We start from the raw sequence: 17,238 nt of genomic DNA, 5'->3' as shown, positions 1-17,238 counted from the left end.
CTTTGCTCTGAGTTATGCTGACTGTTTTTTGTCAGCCAGAAGACATTTTAACAGTGTAACACCTTCCTCTTCTTGTTTTGGGGGGCTTTTTTTTGTTTGTGTGTGGGTTTTTTTTTTGGTTTGGTTTGGTTTTTTCCAACCTGGACTGAACACTGATGGTCCAGGTATAGATTCACAGGTGAATTGGATATCCCTGCCTCTGGTACAGGAATATACATCAGAGGCAGGGCAGGAAAGGAAGCAGTAACATAATCTGTAGCTGTATGTCTGTCAAAGCTCCATATCTGCAGACCTTTGTTTAGATTTAAGCTGTTAGAAACAACAATCTTCCTGTTTGTACAAAGAATTTAATGCAAGACGGCCCAAATCGTAGGCAGGGTTACTCACATTCTCAATCCTTTTCCTTCCCTAAAGCCCACTATTGTATAGTTTTTCACAGATCAGAATGAGAGACACAGGAAAAGCTCTAGACATGGAGGTAATGGTATCCGGAGGCCTACAAGCTAGGGCTGGAAGGGGCATTGTGATTTTCTAGTGTGCGCTTTGCCATTGCGGCAGAATTTAGTAGGCCTAGATTGTTCTCTGAAGGAGCTTTTCTAAATGGTTTCTAAGAAGCAGTTGAGGAAGAGTGCTTTGTATTTATCCTGTATAAATTGTTCCAGAGTTTCACTCTGGCTAGTGCAACATGCACGCTCCTGTCTAGTTCTTTGTTGCAAGTTAAGCTGATTTCTTGTCCTCTTTCCCTCCCCTCCCTCGGTCATACTGGAAATGGTGAAGACTTTATGACTCTACCTTTTATTAAGGTTTTTATGTTCCCACTTTTTCATTGGTCTTCCTTTTTCTAGACTAGGATGATCAAGGAGGAGGTGAGAGGAAAGGGAAGAGAGTTCCTTGTGATCCTGGATTGGAATGAGTTTATACCAGCAACATGATAACCATAGTAACTTATTTTTAATTGAATAACAGCAGTTGCTCTTAGTCAATTAGCTAGTCTTTCTTTCAATTCACATTAAGCTGCTAATGAAGACAGTATGGTCCAGTAGAAGAGAGATCTGTAACTTTGAATTTTGTAGCCATCTCAGGTATCAATGTGGAGAGCTGTCTCAGATGCGCCAGCAGGTTTGGTTCACGTCCTTTCAATGTAGATTGTAATGTTTTTTTATCAGTTAAAATGTTTGAATTGATACCGCCATTCCCAATATGGGCATTTTGCTTTGCGTACAGAAGCATGCTAAGCTGGTACGAATGCACTGAGGGTTGTACTACTGTGAGTATTTTGGGAATTCACCCAGGTACTACCAGTCAAAATGGTTAGAATAGCAAATGGTGGCACTGAGACCAGGCCACAGTTTCTTCGTGTTCAAACTGAATGTGAGTGTGTGGCCAAAAAAGTTCGGTCATCGTGGCTGGGAGGGTATCTGACTATTCGAACCAACAATTTCTGTAGAATATCAGGTTTATATGAAAACATTGTTTCTTTCTGTTAAAAATGTGGTTCAACAGTGGTTCAGCCTTGTTTAGTATTCAAGAGTATGCTGTGAAAAGCTTATAAAGTGAACCTTGAAGGGAAATAGCAAGACTCTGGCAAGTGTCCTTGCGGGTTTAGAAACTGGCAAGCAGTAAGGACAAGGTCTAGAAAACTGCCTTCGCACTTTCCTAGCAGCCAGAAAGAGAGAAACTACAGAGCATCAGTCTCGTTCTTAGCAGGACTAGGCACCCAGGTGCGGTCTGGTAAGACACCATAACAAGAAATGCAAGCCTTTTAGCAGCCTGTGGATAAAACACAATAATGGCGTACTCTCTGGAGCATTACCCTTGTGGAAATGCTGTTATAATCCTGACAAGGGCATGCGCCACCGAAGTGGTTGCGACAGGGGTTTTTAAAGTGGGCTGAGGAAGGCATGTTTGCCCAGGATATAACAAGTCTAACTTGTCAAGGAGTGCATTACGAAGAGTCCCAGAGCCTATAAAACTTTTGCAACATGGTCTGTGCAAGAATTAAGTAGGTGTTATTCATACTAAAATACCAAAATCGATAAAGAAGAGATAGGAGAGTAAAACCCAGCTGCGGATCTAGAAGCTATTCCATGTTACTGGGAGGCTGTGCTATTTATTATGGGCTGTGAGACTCCATCTGGAGTGGAAGGGAGGGTCCTGGTTGGATGGGACCCGTTGAGAGGGAATTACAGAGGAGCTGAAGAGACCTTCAGAGCTGGTCTCATCACCTGGGGGGCTCATACTAGGCTGGTAGCCCATGCAAGAGGCTAGCATCCTGTTTTCTGTTCTAGGGCTTGTTTCAAGTGCCTTTTTCACTTCAGAAATTCCTAGTTTTAGAAGAAGAATTTTGGGTTACAGGCTTATCCTGGTTGTGGGCTTATACCTGAGAGAATTCAGCTTGTGGCTTTATTTAGCTGTCCTTTAGCTTTAAAAGAAGGACTGTTTATGTCCTAAAAATCTGCTGTTTGAGTCTCATGAGTTACATTACCATTTTAAATGGAAAACTCCTGTGTGCTTCACAATTCTAGTGACCTTTTTCCCCATCTTCCTTCTATGAGCTAACATCCCATAGCTCCCATGATGTGACTTCAGTGAAAGAGTCTCACGTTATGGAGGGCTGAAGAAAGATGTATCAATAAATAAGGAGGAAAAGTTCTAGCCAAAAAAAAAAAAGGCTTCTTTATTTAGAATGTTTTATGTGTATAAAAGACCTTGGGTTGCTGGAAGATTTCTGGGTTTAAGGATTTAATTCTAACAAGGAAAAGTAGTCAGGCTGTGCTGAGTGTGCTGGATTTCTTTTATTTCATAAGAAACCTGTCTCTGTTCAAGTTGAAGTGGTTCTGTTTTCCTTCATTTAGGTGATTTTTTTTTTTTAATAGTGTTTCCAACTACGTAGGCTCTGGTGTTTTCCCAGCAGTCTCACAGAAATACCAGCATCCTTTCTAGCAGCTGTAATGTAATCAGGATACTTTCCTTTGAACTTGCTGGTGGACCTCCTTGTCTTTCACTACTGGTACAATTTTGCTGAATCTTGCATCTGGTAGATCTGTGAAGTTTTGAGGTTGTCTAATAATATTTTGAAAACTGTTAGTAGATATATTAGAAGTGTAAATAGCTTAGATACATTCATGCCTTATAATGGTAACTTCTTGAGTTCAGCTGAGTCAAAAAATGTGTTGGCTTTATCTAAGCATACTGTAATTTTATTTTGTCTTGTGTTTTAGGAAGGTTAAATATGCTGCTTCTGCAAAGGTGATGGGGTGGACAGGTAGCTCCTCCAAAATAGGTGTGTGTGGGGCAGTTTACTTATGTGCTTGCATCTGTGTAAGAAAGCCAGTTGGATTTCTTCTTGCTACTTTAAGCAAACTGGTAGTGTAGTGGTATTTGGATGGGGAGAGGGGGAGGGAAAAGGGGGAAAAAAACCCCCAAAACTTGTCATCGGGCTTATCATGTTCCTAGCAATGCTCTTGCCAAAGCGAAATTGGCTCGAGTCTCTTTAATTGCGCTTTTGGCAGCCGTTGGACTGGAGAAGAAACCTCGGCAGGAGCAAAGCGTGAAGCCGGTGCCGCGGGGGAGCCCTGCGCCGAGGTGAGCGGCAGGCGGGTCGAGCAGGGCGCGCTGGGGCGGAGGGCTGGCCTTGGTCGCAGCTCCACGTACCGCAAGGGCTGGCTGGGTTGCTGAGGCAGCGGCGGAAGCATGTCACTCTTTTGTGAGCCGCCGAGGCTGAGCGAAGGAGCTATGTCCAACTGGAGCCACAAAAGAGATGCTTGCAAAGCAGCTAGCAGAAAAATGGAGAGAGACCTGGGTGAAAAGACAAAAGCAAAAGAGGTGCTCAGAGGAAATCACACCAAGTTTAACTTCTGTAGAAAAACAGCGCTAGAAGAAGCGAAGGGATTGGTTCAGTACTTGCAAGAAACAAAGAACTGAAGATTCACAGGAAAACTTTGAAACTGTTGAATAGCTTGGTAATATTCATGCAACCTCTCTTAAACAGTGGTGCTTAATTTAATTGTAAAATGAGATGGATTTATTTGGTGATGCAAAATGAAAGTATTACCAGATTCTTGTACGTTCAGCAGTGCAACGTCTGGGGATGCTTTCCAGCAGCAATTCTGTCTCCTTTTCTAAGGATTTTGTGCTGTTGGGAAAGAACCATTTTGGAACTGCATTTGGATGGAGCTGGTAGATTTATTTAGCATTAAAGAAAAGAAAACAAGCTAACATCTCCACAAGTGGCTTGCATGTAACCATATGTCACAACTCTGGATGCTTCCAGTAAGCACAAAGAGCATCCATACACATAACTAGTACTAGTATGTTTGTATCTGCACAGGGAACATCCATGAATGAAAGCTTCTGGAAATGAGTGCCATTTTCTTGATCTATACAGTACTGCTGTGTTTTAGCTACATATTTTGTGGTCCTAAATCCAAGCAACTAATTGTTGACTTAGGGGAGGGAAGAACTTTGAATCCTGTAGTGTTTTGGCTGTTGCTGCTCAGCTTGGTGCCTTTTCCTTGCAGTGTTAAGCTGATAAGTTCTTGGTGGTGTCTCTGTCGAAGCCCATGGAAGTGCTTTCTGACCCCTGCACAGACCAGGTGATAAGGTCCACATCGGGACTTGTGTCTTAAAGGAAGGTCACTGGCCTCATTTCTCCTAATAAATATCATTTGAGGCAGGTGGGGCTAGCTTTCAAAAAGCTTTCCCCTCCCTGCTGGTTTTGGTTGCCTGTTTTTGCAATGACTTTGCAGTGCACTGTCTGAAAAATCCCTGGACGCCTCTCTTAGAGGAACAGTGGATGCTTTGATGTCCGTTGCTCAATGCAGATGGTTCCACCTGTAGGACCACTTGGTTCTCTTCCCGTGGTATTATCCCCATGTTTCCGGGTGCCGTAAATTAAACTGGCTATTTCGCAAAATAAACTGGATATTTGCCAAAGGTGAGTGACAAGCAAAGCGTAGGGCAGGCTGTATGGTAGGAACAGGGACATAGGGCATGGGACAGATACGGCCATGAGAGAGGAGATTAAGGATTGGAGTTGACACTGGAAGGGACAGAGGTGAAGCCACAGAAAGTCCCACTGGGATGAGAGGCCAGGAGCTGTTGAACTGGTTTCGTTCCTGCTTGTCCCTGCCGCAACCTTGGCCAGGAGCGGAGGAGCCGGGGGTGTTTGTCTCTCCCCAGCGGGCGCTGGAGGCTCTGTGGGTTTTCCGACCTCCCCTGCCCTTCGTGGAGAGGCGAGCGGTGCTCTGCTCTTTGGAAACCAGGCTCTGATTGTTTCCCCTGCATGGCTGAAAGTAAGCTTGCTGTTATCTCTGTTTAAGTGATAAAGCAGAACGTAACCCTGTGGTGGAGCAGGAGAAAGGAAAGCCAAGGAGAACAACTCAGAGCAGGTGGGGTGAGGAGGGAGAAAAAAAAGTGTTACAGTTGGCCTGTTGTTGCATATGCTTGTATCTTCACCATGAATATCTTAGCAGTTGCTACAGTCTCCTTAAAATTAGTTGCGTGGGTTTATAGAGACCCTTTCAATCCCTGGAGGATAGCATGATGTAAATATGCGACTACTGCTCAAAAGTAGAACTGGTTAAATAACAGGGGGGAAGTTAAAATAATTAAAAAAAAAACCTAAGTCCTATGCCTGCTCTTATAAATAGTTTCATGAAATTAAAATGTGGAGTTGCTGGCTCTGTTGATTGAGGCAGAGCTGTGGCTGGAAGAGAGCAAATGGCAAGTGTTTAGAGAAGTTCCTGAGTTCTTGGAAATGTAAGAAATTTTAACCCCTCAGTTATATTTGAAAGCTCTTGCTGCTCTGGGCGCCTCTGTTATTCGAGGAGAGACGACAACAGCGCGTGGGCGGAGGACTGTAAGGCCTGAAGTATCAAAGCAAAAAATTGCTACCTAAAATGGCACCTACACCCTTCTAATTCCAAAGCAAACCTGAAGATGAGCAGGGTGGAACTGGAAATGATTCCGTTATCGAAAGAGGTTTTAAGCATAAAATAATATTATTTGTAGCAACCGGTGGAAATGGCTTTACTCTGTTCTCCCTACCTCTCTCGCTCTCCTTTCATTGCAGGCTTAGAATGGCCTTGCAGATTTGGACGAGAAGACTGTCTGGTTTTTTCACTGTCAGTTTAGATCACCGTGATGTAATTCTGCCTAACACACGAAGAGCCATTTGCTTGGCCTAGTAGAGATTAGGAATTAGTGCTTGTCTGTGGATATGTTGAGCCCCTGTTGCATGTGCTATGAATAGGACAAAGGGAAGGCAGTGCTTAAATAGCTAGGGTCCTATCATCACTTTTTTTAAAAATGGCAGTTGTGATCAGATACCGACTTTATTGCTTTTTCAGAGGAATTGTTGCCAAACTGAAGATTTCTGCGATTTTAAATTATTCCCTCTACGAGCAAATCATTAGCCTCCCTGCAAGTCTAATTATGTTGTTCCTTCTTTGGGGGCTTTTATTCATCCTAATGATGCAACTTTTATGGCTCGTATTTTCAAATTGTTCATTGTAACCAAAAGATAGAAATTAAAAAAAAAAAAAAAAATCCGCAAAATGGGAGAGTCTTGTGGAGTCACGTGGCTTGGGGCACTGGAACTCCAAGAAAAGCATACCAGAGAACGTATAAAGTTTATAAAAATGGAGTTCCAGCGTTCCCTTAAGTCTTCGTTATCCAATAAATATTAGTAGCTGAGTAACCTTGAAAATCTTTCAAGGAGCCAGGAGCAACCTTGCTTAGGCTTTTCTGTGCAAGACTTGGAATAAAAGTAGCTAAACAGGATTAAAAATAAAAACTCTGTGTCTGCTTGCAGTTTCCATGCTTAAATTGCAAATCCCTTCCGCGTCACACTCCCTTCCCCTGTAAATAATGTTAGTTGGGCTGTCTCATTTATTTTTTTGCCAGTTTTCTTAATTTTTTTTCATTTGCTACATCTGTTTACCTAAACTAAGCCTCTGTGAAAAGGAGTGATTGTCATCTCTATAAATTGTGGTAAGCAGGTACTCAAATTCTGCCCTGCAAAGCATCAGCCTGAGAGTACCTGTAGGAGTGTATCAGGGAGCACAGTGGCAGATTTAAGCTAAGGGACAGGGTAAGCTTTTAATTTCCTAAATACATGATGGGTAATGCAAAAAAGGGCAAGTTCAGGGCTTGCTTGTCCCTTCTATTTCCAAGCTATGTGATATGTGGTGCATGAGAGCTTCTGGCAACATTTTTTTTTTTTTAATGCCACATGTTCATTTTAAATTGCAATTGCCAAGGGAGAGGGAACAAGAGACACTGAAAAGGTAAACAAAAGAATCCAACCCAAGTAGCCAAAGGAGGGTGAAGTGAAAGTTTCCTTTTGAAGGCTAGAAAGGAAATAGTGCATGCTTTGTTCGTTGAGATCTCCTAATCCTCACTTCTTGGGTAACTGTGATATTTAACTGCAAGTATCCAAACAGCCTTTGAAATACAGCTTTCGGCTAATTGTTGGTGGGAGAATTCTTTTCTTTCCTGCAGTGCTGGTTGAACAGAGAAGAACAGTGCTGCAGCACCACTCTGACGGTACCTGTGTAAGATGAGCACACAGCGTGGTAATTAAATGAAAAAGCATGGTCAGATCAGCATAAAACAGCCAAAACAAGCAGTTCCAACTGGAAAAAACCCTTTGTCACCGTTAGAGTAGTCAGGCATTGGAACAGGTTGCCCAAAGAGCTTGTGCCTCTTTGGAGGTTTTTGAGTAAGCCCTGCACACCCTGGTCTGAGCTCATTGCTGATCCTGCTTGGAGCAGGAGATTGGATTAGGAGCCCAGAGATCCCTTCCAGCCTGAATTATCTTGTGATTCTATAAAAGCGTAAATGCCAGATATTCTGAATTTCTGTGATTTCACACACACCCCCCGTCACTCTATGCTATTACAGTTTCCCAAATGATATATTGGGGAGCTCATTTTCTGAATCTCTTCTCCCATTCTTGACTCAAGCCAGTGTTTTGCTTCACTGTAAACATGTAACATACCACAGGAAGATACTTTATTTCACTTTGCCCTTCATGTTTAAAAAGTATTCCTCTTAAAGTGTTTTTTGGCTCCAAAAGGCAGAAGACCTGAACTTTTCTGTAGTCTGACAAGCTTTTCAGTTTTCTAACTTGCCTTTGAAATATAGGTAACCACCTTTGAAATATAGGCAGAAAATGCACCTCAGTCATTCTCAGTCTGAATGTAATATTTCTATTTACATCTCATCACTTTTTTTCTTGGTTGTTTGAAATGCTAGCTCCTCCTAAAAGCCAAGTTCAGGTAAAATCATAATCAAGTTTCTCTCTCAATGTAAGTGGCAGGACTGCTTTTGCTTTGTTTTGCTTTTAGATTGATTTTATTTAACTGTCCGTTGACTTTCTTCGTCATCTCTGAAATGGTATTTGTTTTGCCATAGCACCTGGCCTCCAAGGATCACGGCATTCTGAACAACCTGAAATGAAAAAAGAAGTTCGCAAAGTCGATCAAGACCATTGCGTGTGTACAGCTAGGGAAACAGAGAAATCAGGAGAAGTTCCGTGGTCAGGACAGCAAATCACCAGCAAAACTAAGAGAGGAGCTTACGTCTCTTGACTTGTTTGTCTGCATTAACCACTAAACCTCATTTCTTCACAGTATCCTGGTGTAAAACATGCATGTTTACCCCTTAACTAGCTGCTTTTCCCCTCTGCCGTCATGAGGCTTGATGCTACTTGTTCACGTTAGAACTCTGTCCAAACCAATAAGTTGCTCCTGTTCTTCCCATCTGTTTTGATCACCCCACTTTATACAGCACTTTGATAGTCTGTGAAGGGCAGTGTATGCACTGTTTGCTAGCTGATAGTTGCATAATTGTATTGTCAGAGTGCCCAGGAAATACATCAGTCTTAAACAACCGCTTCAACCTGAGAGGCCTGCTGAGGTTAGTTACCTTTCTTCAGCCTCCAGTCAGCTCCCCTGCTCGTGCAGGAGGCTCGCCCTCCATCAACAGCCGAGGTCTACCGGGAGAGCAAGGCGAATGGTGTCTCGCTCCCCTGGGACCCCTTACTTATACCGCCTGGGTTACATGAGACAAACATGTGCAGTTGCACATCTTCCTTCTGCACCTCTCCCCTTGTTCACAACGTAACTAAATATTTGGAGTTGGCATTAGTGTCTGGGCTCTGCTAGACTTTTCTCTTTGTACCAGCAGTTCTCCACTCTCCAGGTACTTACAGTGGATGCGTGAAGATTGTGGGGTTGCGTACGCATAACTGGGGGCAGAACTGGGCCTACAGAATCTTTTCTTACTAGTAATGATATATGAATGGGGAAGAGGTCCCTGACTTACACGTCTCTGGAAGTTTCCTTCCTCCTAGGAAACGAAGCAAATCTGATCTGAAAGTCACTGAGACATATGGGATGTGTACCCACTTTTGGTCATTTTTATGATCATTTCTTTTCCTTCTCTTAACAGAATGATCTATATAATCTGATCCTTAACTCCAATTTAATAAAGGCTTTCCTGGAGAAATAAAAAATATTCTATTGGAAGATCCCATGGCAAGCCCTAGTGATAGCTTCAGAGCCAAGAGGCAGATCTTGCTTTCCTTGGCCGAGAACTCAGGTACTCTCTGGCTTGCCAGTACCCTTCACCCTGAATCCTCTTCCACTTTTTTGTATCTGGTCCAAAGCTCTTTCCCCCCCACCTCTTTCTCTCATGCTGTTGGTGAGGGATGTGCTGCGATAGATATTTCCAGGGGCAGTTTGTGGTGTTCCGTGACTTTAGGCTGTGGAATAAGCACCTAGAGTACAAAAAGGGTGCTTATTCTGGTTTAGAAATCTGGAGTTATATATAACAGGAAGTAAAGTCACAGCGCACACTAAAGCATACTTGGGTTGCTTTCCAAATAAGGCTTGCCATTTCTGGCAGGAAAAATAGGGATCTCTTATAACAACAGAAAGTAAGAACAGGCTAGAAGAAACCCTGTGCAGAATCCCAGCTCAGCTGAGGGTGAATGTGCCAGTATAGGCCAAACTTCGTGAGCTTTGCTGCAGTGGTTTAAGGAGCTGAAAGTTTCCTCTTCCCTCTCCTGGAGTCCTAGGGTGGTGTGATTATGGAAAGCTTCTTGATCCCTCAACCTGTGCTTTCAGGCTGGCCATCGTGTGTTCTAAAAAAAAAAAGAAAAAAAGAAAAAAAAACACCCCAAAATCTGTTCAGTGCTAGGTTTATCTCCATTTGAGTTTTATATTATTGCCGGTCCCATTTCTGTGTCCTCCTTCAACCCAGCAACGTGAGCTGCCGGTTCAATAAGCTGCGGGAACTGCGCGTTGTCCGAGCCTTCGCCTTTCCTATCACATTTTGGTGCGCTGGTGCTCTTTCCAAGAGGTTTCCTTTTCCAAGTGGTGCAACCAGGGTCTGCCCTGGCATAGCCAAAATACGGGGTGCTAGAAGAAGGCCACGTGAGTGTTTGTTGAGGGGTTGGGTGCTCTCTTCTGCCTCCCTTTTCCTCAGCTACCAAACACCCTTGTGCCTGGATGTGTTTTACACATCTCTGTGACAAGCATCCGTTCTGTTCTATTATTTTGGATGTGCGATTGCTCTCATCGTGAGCGAGTTGCTGGACCAGGTACTAAGCAGCCTTTCCAGACCCCTCTCTGCCCACATCCCCATTGCCTCGTTGGAGAGGAGGGATAGAGTGGGACACAGCCAGAAATAGCCTGTGATGTCCTAGCAACACCCGCGCGCGGTGGCTGTAGCAACGCTTCACCCCGGAGTGGGGCATCGGGTTGTCCCAGAGGCACAACCGCAGAGGGCCCCTGCTGAGCCGGGTAATGAGGTGGAGTGTGGGGAGAAAGACGGTGGTGTTTCAGGCCGATGCTCCGGGCTGGGCTTTCCGAGGCTCCCCAGGCGCCCGGCACGGCGAGTGGCGGTTCCTCCCCGCGCAGGAGTTAATTGGGTGCAGCGAGGTTAGAGCTTTGAAAGGAGGCCGCTTGCCTTGCGCCACGGGAATAAACAGGAGAGAGGGAAAGCACCAGAAAAGCAGCAGGCACCTAGGATGAGGTTTAGACAGCGCTAAGGTCCAAGTCCCAAATTACAACCCCCTTGTCCCCCTTGCAGCTGCTGCCTGGATGCAGAGGGGTCCAAAGTCTAAGGGTGCTGCAGTTTGCCTGGGGACCCCACAGCTCGGCTTTTGCACTTGCCAAGAAGGATCTCTGGCTCAACAGGCACCAGCGTGCTCATCTCTATCTCATCAGGTGCCACTGGCATCCACAGCCTAGATGTTTCTTTAATTTTTCCATCAGAGGAGCCTCAGGCAGGCCTTAAGAGTATATATGCCATAGCAGCAGTGATTGCCTGCTTTTAGGATGATGGTTACTGCAGCATCGTTGTAGAGACCAACAAACTTGTGCGATTGGAAGGGAGAGAGAAGATGGATCGTGTTGGTGCCTGGGCAGGGTGTCAGCTCTTGACTGCTGCTCTCCTCCATTTAAAATACTTCCCCATTTCACCCACAGGTACATTTTTTATCCACAGCGATAAGCTGTTTTTGTGGCAAAGAGTTCGAGTACTTTAACGATGTCCTCCCAGCCGCAGGCTTAAAAGAGGAAAACCAGAGAAATCTACTCTCGTTCAATAATAATAAGTAATCATAATTTTACCTAAGGCTAAATACCATCCGTGTTTCCATAAATACATCACCTGAATATCTCTAAAAATTACTGTGTGTAATCAAAAGCAGTCACTCCAAAGACCTCAAACTTCTGTGGTCAGAGCTCTACAAAGCAGGTTGTTGCATTTAGTTTGCCAGTGTCTAAATGCAAGTTATGAATGATGAGGAACATTAATTTTATGTAGGAAAATGAGCAGAGACTATATTAATGCAAGAATCGGTTCAAATCCCGTGTACTTTCTTTTGCACTGATGTGATTTTTTTTTTCCTCTCTGTTCCCTGAGGGTGCCGGCCTAATGATTAAAAACATCTATGTTGCACAAACACTAATAAACAGCCTCTCCCCAGGAAAAGAGGGTGTTGTGCTGGTGTTGTGCTTGCTGGTTTGTGTTTTCCCTCCTTTTGCTCTTCCCCCTTCCTAGTTTATAGGTCAGGATAAAGAGGGGTATTTTCTGCATGGGATTTTTTAATCCTCCCCTTAGCCTGCCCTTTCGCCCATCCCCAGCGCAGCATCAGGTAGCTCCTTCCTTGCCGCCGGCAGCGGCCTCCTCGGGCTCAAGCCCCGGTTTTCCCCCGGGGTTGGCAGGAACCGCAGGTTTTTTCGTCGCTCGCCACCTGTCAGCTGTGCTTTTAAGACTAGTGGGAGCCCCTGTGAGCCGGTTCAGCTCACTGAACCTGAAACGAGCCTGAGCAAAACCGTGTCGGTAATCTGCCGCCCTGGCCAGCGGGTTGAGCCGGCGCCCGGCACGGCGCCGAGGGTCGCTGGAAAGCCGGGCCTCCCCATTTCGGGCAGGTCATTGGGATGTCGCGGGCTTGGTGCCGCCGCTGCTCCGGGCTTCGGTTTCTCCCGGGTCGCAGCTGGGGGGCCCAGAAACACTTGGGGCGCGTTAAGCCGCTGCGGTTCGTCGCTGTGCCGAGAGCAGGGCTAGAGGCGTTTGCTTCTTGTGCCGTCCGACACCCCCGGGTGCCTTCGCAGGTCCGGATAGGGCCCCCTGGGCCTGGCTTAGACCCGTCCTCAATTTCAGGCCGGGCTCTGGCCTCGCTGTAGCAGCGGCTGGAGAAGAGCCGAGGTTTGGGCGCCTCGCGGGGGGGTGAAAGCCCCCTGCGCCGGCCACCGATCCCCCCCCCGCGGGGATGGGAGGCCGGGGGGCCGCCGCCGCTGCCCTGCCGCCGCCGGGGCTCGGCCGGGCCGCGAAGGGGCATGTCCCGCTGACGTGCGGCCCGGGGATTGGCAGCGGCCCGGCCTATATAGGCGCGGGGAGGGCGCCGCGCCGCTCTCCCAGGAGCGCTCCGGGGCTTCTCCAGCAGGGCGGGCGAGCAGGGCACCGGCCGAAGTGAGTTACGGGCCGGGCTGGGGGGGAGAGCGGGCGGCCGCGCTGCCGGGGGGGCGCGGGCGGAGCGCGCCGCGGCGCCGACGTGGAGGCTGGCGGCGGCGGCGGCGGCGGCGGCGGGGGGGGGGGAGCTGCCCGGCGCGGCCTCGCTTCCTCCCGCCGGGCACCGACGTGTCAGCGCCGCCGGGAAGCCGCGGGCCAACTTCCCGCGGGCTGGGCCGCGCCGAGTCCGGCGGCACCGCGGCCTCCTCTCGCGGGGCCGCTCGCCGAGACGCCGCCGGGTGAGTCGCCGCCGCGGCCCCGGCGCGCGGGGGAGGCGGCTCGGGAGGCGCTGGCGGCGCGCCGGGGCTGGGGAGCAGCGCCGCCGCCGCGGGGCCCTTCGAGGTTAGGGGTGCGAAGTGGGCTCGGAGGGCACGACCGGACCTGCCACCCGAGGTGCGACACAGGCCGGGGCCAACGTGACCACGCCGGCTCGCGGCGACCCTCGCGCAGCCACATCCATCCAGGCGGCTCCAGTCCTTCGGAAACCTGCCGCCGGCTGGAAACGCTGCCGAGCTAACGGTGGGGCTGATCCTCCGGGTCTGCCCCGTGGGGGGTTTTGGGGAGCAGGGGGGAGGTCTGGATGGGTGCGTGGCGGAGAGGACTGCCGCTCTCCTCTGGGGAGAGGCCCAGAGCAGCGGCGAGGACCCGAGCGGTGCCGGGGCATCATGGGGAGGCTCCACGTAGTCCTGAGCCGGCCGGAGGCCTGAACCAAAACGGTCTATCCCGGGCACTCGTCCAGCGCCAGATCGGCCTTGCAAAACGCCCAAGGTGAATAACCTTTTATTACGCGGCGGGGATTGGTCAGATCAACCTCTTTGGCTCGTCTGGGGAGAAGAGGCGCGCGGGGCCTCGGATGGGTGGCTTTTCTCAGGAGCGCGTGGCGAGGCCGCCGTCGACAACAGGCATCAGCACTCCCGGCCCGCTTCTCCGGACAGTGACACTGTCGGAGGGCCCGTGCTGGGCTCGCAGAGGAGCCTCGGCTGCCGATCCCTACGTGCGTTTCCGCTCCCGGGCGCTCGCGGCCCCGCTGACGGCCGCCGGGTCAGGCCTCCGCGGCCTCCATCTCCGTCTGCAGCTGGAGGCCGAGGCCGAAGCACCTTTCTGGCGGCCGCTCTTGCTGGGGAGAGCTGCGCTGCGCTGCGCGGGGCCCCCCCGGGGCTGTATCGCGTTGCAAACCCGGGTCTAATTTGATCCCCGCGGGCGGCCCCGGGCGCCCTGAGCGCTCCCGGCTCTGCGCGGCCACGGCGAGCTGATTAAATTTCCACACGTGCCGCTGCGCTCGGTCGCCTCCCTGCCCTCCGCGTCTCGCCCTGCTCTTAACGCGGCTCCCCGGCCGCGCTGCCTCCACGGCCGGGGGGGCGGAGGGGGGGGGCAGGTGCGGCGCCTTCCGCGTCCCCCGCCGCGGCGGCCGGCTGGGACGTGGCGGCGGGGCGCGGGCTGACAGCCGGCGCGGCGCGGAGGGGCCGGGCCCTTTAAGGCGAGGCCCCGCCCCCCGGCGAGGCCCCGCCCCCCGCGCGGCCCCGCCCCGCCGCCGGCAGTGCTGAGGTGGCGCTCGCCGCGCGGCTGCCCCTGGGGCCTGACGGACCCCCCCCCCCCCGGTGCTCCCATCTTCTCTGATCAATAAACCTGAATAAACTGGTTTCGGGGGGAAAACCTGCCTTCTGGGGGGTTCCGGTGGGGAGCCCGCCCGGGGCAGGGCCGTGGAGGAGGAGGGGGGCAGCTGACGGCAGCCGGCGGCGTCGCGCTCGCTGCTTTTCACGCGACCGTTTCCCTTGCGGTTAGGTCCGGCCCTTGCTGGAGGTTCTCTCGGGGGCGGTTTCGGGCCCTTTATTTTTAGAAGTGCGCGGTAAAACTTCGGAAGCGCCTTGCGGAGCGCTGCGGGCTGCTCGCAGCTCAAAGCCTCCCGGCCCAGCGAGCCCCGTGCTGACGCCGCGTGGCCGTGACCTTCGTCTCAGAAGCAGGAGCGGGAAGAGGAGATGTGGGCTCTGGACGCGGCGCCAAAGCTGCTGCTTCCCGTGTTATTTCTGAAATACCGTTCTGATGGCCGCTTCAGGTTTTGGCCAGACGGGAACCCCCGAGGCCTGCAGCATGCCATATGTTTGGGGTTACTGGAGATTAACAGCGTTTGTTTTTTGCTTGCCGTATGGGCGATGAAGCAGAAGTTCCCGCGGATAAACCCGGCCCTTACGGTTTTCTCTGAACGTCTAGCTCCTCGCTGGTGTAGACGGCGAGGCAGATCTCCGCAGCTGGTGTGGACACGGCGAAACCAGCAGCTGTTCTCTGGGGTTACGGCTCTCCGGCAGACGCTATATTGGGCTGCCGCGCGCTGCCTTCTCGTCCTTTGCCGCCGAGGAGGAGAGCGCGTGCAGATTGAGCCAGGCGGTGCTTTCCTGAAAAATGAGAGCTAGGAGCACATCTATGCCCTTAACAAGGCTCTGGCCAGACCTTGGCAGCTGCCGCCGGTGTCTGGGACGCTTCTCCCTCCTGCCCTCGTTCCTGTTTGCAGCTCGCTGTGAGGTGGCAGCATCCTCGGTGATAACACGAGGGGCTGGGGCAGAGCTGATAGCTGAGTCTGGGATGGGGGCAGCTAACGTGCTTCTTTCGCTTCTGTGGCGGCTCGATCTCTGTGGTGGTGTAATCCGCGGTGTAACCACGGGCCTCTCGGCAGCAAGGAGAGCTCAAGATTTCTCCAAGGTTAGATTATTAGCCACCCTTTCGTGTATACCGGCACGTGCCTCGCAGGACCTCTGCGTACTGCAAAAGCTCTGCTTTAGACGGAGTTGCTGTGCTGGTAGCTGTCCCCTCAGAGTAGAAGATCTTCAGAGGGTTAATTGTAACATTAGCTCCGTTGCTTTGGTAGCGCAGGTGATGTTTCCTTGTGCCTGGTACAAGGCGTGTTGAAATAGATGGAAACAGTCCACGTGGCCTTCGCTGAGGTGCAGAGCCGGCCCGTGCAGCTCAGCTGGGTTACCGCTGTCCGCGTTCTTCTCTCTCCTCTCCTCCTGCACGTCACCTTCCCTTGCTGTGTCACGATGCAAACGTGGCGTGACCTCTCTGCATTAGCGACCACATGCGTTTGGGGAGGCTTTTCGGACGCTTTGGCAAGGCCAGAAATGGTAACTATCGGCTTACTGAAAAGCATCCAAGCTCAACTGTGGTTGTAGAGGACTTGTTCAGAAGACGCTCTGAGCAGCACCGTAGGGCTGGTGTAGGAGACGGACCTTTTGTCCCATGAGCAGATAGAGGCATTGTATTTTAGGAGACTGCCAGCCCTACGGCAGCATATATAAGCAGTCTGGGGGGAGAAGGAGCTGTTTTACATCTGGCAAAGCGGGTACTCTAGCGGCTTTTAAATTCTTGACTTATATTCCTAAACAATCTTTCCGTGGAGCTGCAGACCCAGATTCAATGGATATAAAGCTCTTAACAACAGGCTGTTTTTTTCCTGGTCCCATCTCGTGGATGTCTTTGAAACAGTCCGTGTAAACCAGTGTGGTTTTTTTTTTCTTCTGACTTGTGAACTTAGGCCCGGAGACAGAGTTCAGTGCCTGGTGTATGATCTTATTGTAATAAAAAATGGAGAGGTAGACTGGCCAGCAGCTGTGTGTGGATAGCCCTGCGTGTTTGCCTTAGTTTGTGAGGAAGTCTGCATTGATTCACCCAAGCTCCACTAAGCTACATTCCTAACTTCTGACTGATGGCAGTGCTGTTGGCAGATTTTCAGGTTGTTAGTCTCCTCTGACTGGATGCTGATGGTGTTGCTTGCAACCCTGAAATTTCACATCCATCTCGCACATCTGGTACTGATTGACTGTATTTTCGTCTGATGCTGGATGGCTGCTCTCGTAGCCAGGGTGAGGCAGGAGTAGCCACCTCAGGCTTCCTGTTGTGAGGTTTAAGTAGATGGTGGTGTTGCCTGTAACTTTAATAAAACCTAACAGGTGAAGTAGAGTGAGATGTGATTCAATATGAGAGTTTTTTGGATAGGATGCAAGTTTAAAGCACAGTACAGGCAGTTCTCTCTTCAAAGTTACAGTAAGGGAGGTGTCATATTTTCCTGTTGTCTTGGAGCAATCACATAAGTACATATTTTTTTCTCCTCTTTTTCCATAAAGCAAAAGCTGGCAGGCTGACAGACGGGCAGCTTACAGGACGGACTCTCTGGCTACTGACCATTTAGCTGGTAAGTTCCTATTTGGGGGGTGCCAAAGA

At 49.8% G+C, this 17,238-nt stretch overlaps 1 protein-coding gene across 2 annotated transcripts in view; it reads left to right on the top strand.

Annotated features, from left to right (window-relative positions):
• The window catches only part of HDLBP (high density lipoprotein binding protein), a 40,592-nt gene that overhangs the window by 1,269 nt on the left and 22,085 nt on the right, over positions 1 to 17,238 (top strand). The window contains exons 1-2 of one of the 2 annotated variants that reach the window (XM_026109324.2): positions 12,854 to 12,987; positions 17,142 to 17,209. The gene's annotated coding sequence lies outside the window, so the exon portion shown is untranslated. Of the gene's footprint in view, positions 1 to 12,853; positions 12,988 to 17,141; positions 17,210 to 17,238 lie in introns of those variants that run through there. The other variant, XM_026109323.2, reaches the window with a different exon arrangement.

Source organism: Dromaius novaehollandiae, chromosome 9, assembly GCF_036370855.1.
Source record: "Dromaius novaehollandiae isolate bDroNov1 chromosome 9, bDroNov1.hap1, whole genome shotgun sequence".
In the NCBI taxonomy this organism is placed as follows: domain Eukaryota; kingdom Metazoa; phylum Chordata; class Aves; order Casuariiformes; family Dromaiidae; genus Dromaius; species Dromaius novaehollandiae.
Note: the sequence above shows the minus strand (reverse complement) of the source record. Positions and strands in the feature narration are given on the sequence as shown.